The following is an 8,689-nucleotide window of genomic DNA, read 5'->3' on the forward strand; positions in this document are numbered from 1 at the left end:
TGGATGATTTTTTCCTTCCTCGGAATGTAATGATTCCATTGTTAGTAGGCCTACACAATGGAGTACATATCTTTTTCATAGGTCGGATACTTTCATACTGTGTCTGAAAGTGCCTCACTGTGATATGCCACTGGATGCCCCTGGTAGGTAAGAATTACATTAATAACATAGTCGAAGGCATCTATCCTAATTTTAAATGGTTGTTGCAAGTTTGGTAATCTGAGCACTTGTGCAAAGTAGAGGCAATGATTCAACTTGGAAAATTCTATCTATTGGGGTTCAGACCAAAATAGCTTTGCTTTCACTCGTCCCTTCATGAATTGAATCAAAGGCCAAGTGATATGAGAGAACCCCGACATGAACTTGCGGTAGAAGTTAGCAAGACCCAGAAGGCTACAGAACTCTGTTAGAGTGGTTGGGGCTAGCCAATCTCGAATGACTTGTATATTAGTTGGCTCCACATGCACACCCTACTAATTAATGATGTACCCCATATATTGAACTTGGGTCATGCCAAAATTTCATTTCTCCAAATTGGAACACAACTTGTTTTGTCGTAGGGTTTGGCAAACTTGTCAGGTGGAGGTGCTCTTCCCAACTCTGGATGAAGATCAAGTGTCATCCAAATACACCACCATGAATGAGTTGGTGAAGGGGCGCAAGATGTCATCCATCATCCTCATGAAGGTTGTGGGGGAATTCTTCAATCCGAAAGGCATGACTAGCCATTTGAAAAGGCCATCCTTGGATTTTAAGAAAGTCTTCCACATATCAGAGGGTCTGATTGGTACCTAGTGATAACAAAAATTGAGGTCAATATTGTTGAAATATTTGGCCACCTTTAGTTGGTCCAGAAGATCATCAACCTATGGGATTGGATACCTATTTTGGATAGTGATCTTGTTCGGTGCTCGATAGTCAATACAGAGTCTCTAGCTATCATCCTTCTTTTGTACCAACATGATCGCTCTCCCACATGGTGATGAACTTGGTCTACTGTTCCATTTCTACAATAGCTCCTAAATATGCCTCTTGATTTCATTGTTCTCTATAACATAGCATTGATAGGTTGATCTATTGGGTAGTGACATGCATGGGGTTAGATCGATGGAGTGCTTGACTTGACCATGCAGAGGTACCCATGTGAGTGAGGTGAAGATGTCCCTCTACTTCTCCACAAATTTTTCCATTTGTTGTTGTCATGTGGAGAAGCCTTGTCTGGAGGTCATGGCCACAATATTATTCTTTCCCTAAGGGAAAATAATAAGAAAAAAAAATCTCTTGGTCTAGGAAATTATCTTACTACATTGTTTCGCAGTGATCAAATAAATGGTGGTAGGCGTGCTACCTCAAGTATCCTGTATAAAGTTTTTCCCAAAGTAATAATAACAGTACGAGGCCTAGACTCATACAAAACGTGTCTCTTCCATAATTATGGTTGGCCTAATAATACATCGCAAACTTCAAGAGGAGAAACATCACACAATACCTCATATGTTAAGGGATTGATGCTATAGGGAAGGCAACACAGTTGGTTGATGTGGAGATCTCGTCCTTCATGAAACCACCTGATGGTGTACAACTGCGTGTATCGTGTGTTCGATAGGCCCAACTACTTCACAACCTATACTGAAATGAAGTTATTTTGGATCTCGTTGTCGACAATAAAATGCAGGAGAGAACCCTTCACCCACATCTGTGAGTGGAAGAGTTGTTCCCCCTCCTCTAGATCTTCGAGGTCACCCTTTTAGATCTGGTGGTGGAAACAGTGGCACTACATTCTGCATTGATGATCTTGTTTGATTTTTCATTCCCCTGTCAGTTTCTGACTCAGATTCAGAACATGCATCTCATTCAGAATCCTTCAGCTCAACCATTAGTGACTGCTTGGCTCAGCGCTCACTTGTGTTGTGAGTGGGGCTCTTATGGAACTCACATCATTTCCCCGTGTCCTTTATCTTCATGGTGTTTTTATTTTCTTGCATCTTCCATGGGTTGTCCTAGGTCACCCTACCTTGGATTTGTCCTTTGTTCTTTAGTTTGGGGGTGCCTTTCCCTTGCTTCAAATTCATAGATCCAAAGTCTCTCTTATTTTGTTTAAATTTCTACTCGTTATGGACAACATATCGATGGGTGATGCCAAGTGAGGAGATTTCCAAGAACTCCATCTCATTTTGGATGTACTTTTGTAGACAACCATAGTACTTGAGTGCCAAATACTGCTTAGAAACCTTGATACCAGGCTTCGTGCGAAGGCTATGGAAAAAATTGGTGAACTCCAACACATTTTAGTCCCTTCCCTGCCATAGCGTGGTCCACTTTATATATTTATCTTCATAGCTCCCAACAGGGTAATATTATTCCTTGACGGCATATTGGAAATAATTGCAAGTGGGTGCGGCTAAAAAAAGTGAGGATTCCCTCTCATCCTTTTGTTCACAGTAGGTTTCCCACCAGCCCTTGACATGTGGGGTGGCTTTGAGGACTGCAAAAGTAAAATTTTCCCAATCAGAAAAGTGATGAACTAAAAAATATCCCTCTAAAAAATTTAACCATCTATCTACAATGTCTGTGTCTATCTGGCCTTCAAATATGGGAATGTCAAAATTAACTTGTACGTTAAAAGGAGTTGTGCCTCCAGAGTGGATGCTAGATGAAGATGTGTCATCTATGGGTAGACACCAAAGGATCTGAGAAAATTTATCCATGATCGCGTTCATGTTTCAGTCGAGGAATTCTTCGAGCAATATTTTTAAAGAACCCCTACCCCCTAATCTTTATTTTCTTCCACCATGGGAGGCTATGGGGGATTGTGACGCTGCTCTTGCAAACGTTCAACTAGTTTGTCCCCTAAATTCTTATACCCTAGCCTCGTTGGGGACATGCAAAGAAAAATAGAGAAAGAGCAGAACGCTTTGATACCACTAATACGAAATTATGTATTTTTTACAGTGCTAGACCCACCAACATTCAAGGGGATCTCCCTAGTAAGAAGTCTCAACTATACCTCAGACCGTTTGGAGTAGGAGTCCCAAGAATGGGTGGTAATGTAGTTCCTTGACCGCGGTAGTGTGTAGAGGTAGGTATGATGACTTTGGTTGGAAGAAAGTCTATGACCTTGCAGCGAGTCAAGTGAGATGCATGGGGGTCCTAACACATAGAGGGGAAAAGGAAATTTGTCCCTTAGAATCCTGTAATAGTACGCAACCTAAAAGGAACACATGAGTGGAATGACATCACAAGCTCAAATTTGGAATAATCCACAAAACAATGTGATGGGTTGATTCAAAAACATGCATTCAAGAATATTCGTACAATTTCATACAAAGTAGTTCATAAGAAAATGTGTAAGTTAAACAACATATATTGCTAAAGCAACAAAAATAGTCCAAGTAGAATAACAACATATGCATGAAATCGTGTTGGCTCAATTATTATTATTATAAGTGATATTTCCATCCATACATACACCTTTGATATCCACTAGCCCCAATAGTGGAACATTACAATCAAGAACACCTACTCCTCCAAAGAAATATACTCACTCTACAATGTGGAGAAGCCAAGGCTCCTCACAATACTCCCAAGCCTTCTCTAAGCCTAATCCTAGCCAAAATATTGACTCCATAAATCCTGTTCTATGAGTTATGAGGTTCTATTTATAGCAAAGGATGGGGTGACCCTTGACATTCCCCTTTGACTCTTTGACTACCCTCATGAATCTTCAACTTATTCACAAATTAGACATTACATTACATGGTGATTGTTCACATTCCACTAATGACACTTGGAATTTCACTTACAACATATTTAAATAGTATACATTTTCCACATGTACCCCATTCACAACATGGTCTTGACTACGACATGACCACCAATGTACTTCTGCATGTTTTATGTGCTCAACTCCAAATCATCATTGGTGGCCTCTCGCCTGAGTTTCTCCATGTACTCGTCGATCTCTAGTCAGACTTGGTTCTTCTCCTTGGCTATGGTGAGGTAAACAATTGACAAGATCTTGTGCGTTCTCACCATGACATCCAAACTCTTAAACAATTGTGCATATGAAGCCTCTATGCTACTAATGAGTAGGGTGAGATTCTCATAGTTTTGTATTTGCATCCATATCTTTGCTTTGTCTAGCTCTTCCTGCAACTTCATCATTTTGGGAAAGTGAAGTGGTGCGCCCTTGTACCTCATTGTTCATTCTTGTACATGGGAAATAAGAGTGTGTATGTCTCTAAGATTTTGGACAACCATTTTTCTCCACCACTGGAAATGAAATAGATGGACAACCGCCTTATGCATGGTGAAAAATCTGTCATAGAGTTTCCGCATGGTGGCCTCAATAGTTCATACTTCAACAAGTATCTCTCTTCTCATTTCTACCATTACAGATCCTGCGGATTGTTCTACCTTCTGTTTGGATGCTTGCAAGTTCTTTGTCATTCGTTCATTCTCCACTAACAAGAACTTTACATTTGAGCTCGTGGCTTCTGCATATTCCATGATAACATTGTCCATAGCGACTGGATGATTTTTGAAATTTGGCACTATCACCCTTTCCTTCATAAATGCAGGTGACGCATAATCATTTGGAAAAAAATTTCTCCACATCTATATAATCTTTTGTTGCAACTCCTCAAATGACAAATTGTACACATCCATCACTGAATCATCATCAAGGAGAACAACCTCTCCTTTCACGCTCGGGACTGGTTCTGATACTCGAGGTGGTGGAGACTAAGGGGAAACCTCAGATGCTCTTGGCATGAGGTCGGTATCTTGGTCCTGTAGCTCCTGTCCCAACTCAATATCTGTTGTTTCAACCATTTTCTCAATCTGCTAAGCAAGCTCCCGATCTTGCATCTGCTCACCCTCTTCTTCATCTGATGGTTGTTCTGACTTCTCAACCTGTATGGGCGCAATTTTCTCTATCATCGCACCTTTCCCTTCTTTGTGTTCTTGTTTTTGCTTCTCTTCCCTCTCTCTACTTCTTAGCTCCTATTCTTCTTTATTTCCTATGACTTCATTTTTGCGTCCTCCAACCTTTGATTTTCTCTCTTCCTTCATTGTGCTCTCAGTGAGAGGATCTTCTTTGAGCTTGTAGCTTTTCTCAACCTTTGGGTTCTCATCAATCTTCCTCTCACCCTTCTCCTACGTTGGTTCATTGCTTATTGTTGTTGTTATTGTTCCTTCCTATGGTGCTACTACCTACAAAGCATATTTCCATGTTGTGGCTATACTGACTAGTTCATTAAGCTTGTTGTGGTTGTAACAATACCTCCAAGGGTCCTTCTCTACCCAAAGATATGCCCCGCGGATCCATGGATAATACAACTTCACATAATGGTTCTTGCAAATCTTGAGGGGATCATAAAAATTGCAATCTTTGGTGTTGAACTTTAACTTCGCTATCTCCTTAGCTTCAACATCTACATCTTTTAAGCTCTTAATCTCGTACAATCCAATCTGCAAAGGAAGATCATGCCATGCTTCCTCCTTCCTTCTATGTAGCCCTACTAATAACCCTGTCGAGATGTGATATGCGACCTCTTGCAGGACCAACTTGTCTGTGGCATACCTTGGTAGAACATGCAAAGGTTTCTCTCCACCAAACATCCTGATGAAGGTGCCACCAAGTGAGGTGTTATCACTGACAAAATTTCAAAGGAAAAGCCATGGAATTGGGAAAATTGTGGACTATATGTCAGTTGATGTGGAGATAGTGAATCAAATGGTTGGACGTGTTCATGAATTTGGTCAACGCCAATTCAGATATCCATTGCATTGCTTATTGTCTTTGGCGTGATTCGACTTGCTGCACTGGCTGGCTTGGCTACTATGATAATTGTGATGGTTATTTGTCTATTCCTAGCCTCTAAACAACAGAAATATATGACACAGATACTCTCTTCCAAAGATAACCGTATGAAGGTCACTAATGAAGCAATAAGCAACATGAAGATTATTAAGTTGCAGGCCTGGCATGAATGGTTTCATAGGAAAGTTGATGCTGCTCGTGGTAAAGAATGCATTTGGATAAGGGGGCTTATGTATTATGCTGCTATAACCATTTTTCTGCTGTGGTTATCACCGCTTGCAGTTTCTGTTATATCATTTGGCTCATGTGTACTGATGCATATAGAGCTTACTCCAGGCCGAGTTTTTACTGCAATTGCGACTTTTCGCATACTCCAAGAACCTCTGAGATCCTTTCCTCAAATAATCACTGCAGGAGCACAAGCTGTTTTAAATAACTCAGCAGTTTCGTAGCACGCTACGAAACTGCTGAAAGTGATGATTTTAATATAAATCAAATAGTTTTGAACTATAAGCGGGAATGTTGAAAAGGGAATATCTTCAAGGGATCCTGCAAAATTATCAATCTTCAGCAAAGTTAATACAGGTGGAGGAAACATGTATTCGAATGCAACTTTAAACTTTTGTCATAAAGTGAACACATTTACTACAGTCCAAAAGATGTCAGGCAGCTTGGAGGAGTTTTTGTCTTCACACATGGACAAAGGTTGACAACACACAGAGACGTGGCATTCTGATATTTTTGTATAATCAAAGGAGAAATACATGTTACAGTTTATTACAAAGCTTGTTGCAGCTCGCAATGAACTCAGAAGTTATTACAGCCAGGTTATAGATGAACAATTGACATGAATCAAGACAACTATTTCGAGGAGGCTCTCAAAATGCGCAATCTTCTTGAAGAATTTCATGGTGATCATGGGCTTCGCCCCCCAACAATACTTGGTGTTCGTGAGCATGTATTTACTGGAAGTGTATCATCTTTAGCCTGGTTCATGTCTAACCAGGAAACAAGTTTTGTGACTTTGGGTCAACGTGTCCTGGCAAATCCTCTCAAGGTCCGTATGCATTATGGACATCCAGATGTCTTTGATAGGATTTTTCATATCACACGAGGAGGCATAAGCAAGGCATCTCGTGTCATTAATATAAGTGAAGATATTTATGCAGGCTTCAACTCCACTTTGAGACAGGGAAATATCACTCATCATGAGTACATTCAGGTTGGAAAAGGACGAGATGTGGGACTTAATCAAATTGCTCTGTTTGAGGGTAAAGTTGCTGGTGGCAATGGCGAACAGGTTCTTAGTAGAGATGTATATAGACTTGGAACGCTTTTTGACTTTTTCAGGATGTTGTCGTTCTACTTCACGACTGTTGGCTTTTATGTTTATACGATGTTGACAGTCTTGACAGTCTACGTTTTTCTTTATGGTAAAGCATACCTGGCCCTGTCTGGTTTAGATATTGCAATCACCGACAAAGCATCAAGAATTGGAAAGGTTACTTACAGAGGAGTTCCGAACAATAAAACAATGCTGGTTAAAGGTGGCTGTTGGGTTTTTACTTCTCTTAATGTTTTTAATTCTGATCATTGTGGGATTTGGATGGTTAAAATCTTATCGAAGTACAGAGACATCACATTTTTCTATAGTTTTGGACTGTGGGAGCACTGGTACCCGAGTTTATGTGTATGAGTGGGTACGGAATGATGGCAAGCATCAAGGGAGTTTTCCAATGGTGCTGCGCCCATTTCCTGAAGGTACTGATGGCAGGTCAAGGCAACAGAATGGCCGAGCTTATCATCGTATGGAAACTGAACCTGGTTTTGATAAACTTTTACACAATGAATCAGGGTTGAGGTCAGCCATGGAACCACTGCTCCAGTGGGCTGAAAAGCAAATACCGGCTCATGCTCATAAAAATAGCCCTCTTTTCCTTTTGGCCACAGCAGGGCTTCGCAGGATGCCAAGTTCAGATTCAGAATGGATCCTGGACAAGGCATGGTCAATTCTAGAAGAATCGCCATTTATGTGTCGAAGAAACTGGGTTAGGATAATTACTGGGATTGAAGAGGCTTACTATGGATGGGTAGCTCTTAATTATATGATGGGTAGATTGCAGAACATGCCGATTCTGGAGACGCTTGGTGCACTTGACTTAGGGGGTTCCTCATTACAGGTGCCATTTGAATCTAAATATGGCTTGAATCTAACCATTGGAACAATGGAACGTCATCTAAATGCATATTCTCTTACAGGTTATGGCCTAAATGATGCCTTTGAAAAGTCCGTTGTACTTTTACTCAGAAAAAATTTAAAAACTGACAGTGGGAAATTCTCTAGTGGTCAGTTGCATCTAAATCATCCTTGCATACATGCTGGTTATAGACAGCAATACTCATGTTCTCAGTGTTCTTTCTTACTCCAGAAAGGAAGTCCTCTGGTTGGTGGAAGAGACATAAGTAAAGAAGAATCTCGAGTAGGGCTTGAGTTGATTGGTGAGCCCAACTGGGAAGAATGTGAAGCTCTAGCGAAATCAACCATAAATTCCTCTAAATAGTCACATTTGGGGGCAGGGACAGACTGCAAACAACATCCTTGTGCTATCAGTGATCAGCAGCAACAACCTCAAGGGCAATTCTATGCTATGTCAGGCTTCTTTGTACACGACTGTCCACCAAAAGATAAATTGCCCAAAGATGTTAATGCAAATGAGAAAGAGAGCAATGGTTTATCCTCTATGGATGATGTGAAGACTGAGATATCCATCTGCTGAGCAAATCTTGTTGATATTTGAACCATCAGTTGCATATCTTATTATATATCAGGATTTTTGCTGTGTTATTCAGTGTTCCAGTTTCAAG

The 8,689-nt window shown here is 40.6% G+C and overlaps 2 pseudogenes; both read left to right on the top strand.

The window, feature by feature from the left end:
- Nucleotides 1-6,671: 6,671 nt before the first annotated feature.
- Nucleotides 6,672-7,520, top strand: LOC149192054 (callose synthase 10 pseudogene; annotated as a pseudogene).
- A 40-nt stretch (nt 7,521-7,560) lies between these two features.
- LOC149192055 (putative apyrase 7 pseudogene) lies at nt 7,561-8,385 on the top strand (annotated as a pseudogene).
- Nucleotides 8,386-8,689: the final 304 nt, after the last annotated feature.

The sequence above is a fragment of the Pinus tabuliformis genome, chromosome 2_2, assembly GCF_031772625.1.
Source record: "Pinus tabuliformis cultivar Carrire ecotype Pingquan chromosome 2_2, CPIR1, whole genome shotgun sequence".
NCBI classification, from domain to species: domain Eukaryota; kingdom Viridiplantae; phylum Streptophyta; class Pinopsida; order Pinales; family Pinaceae; genus Pinus; species Pinus tabuliformis.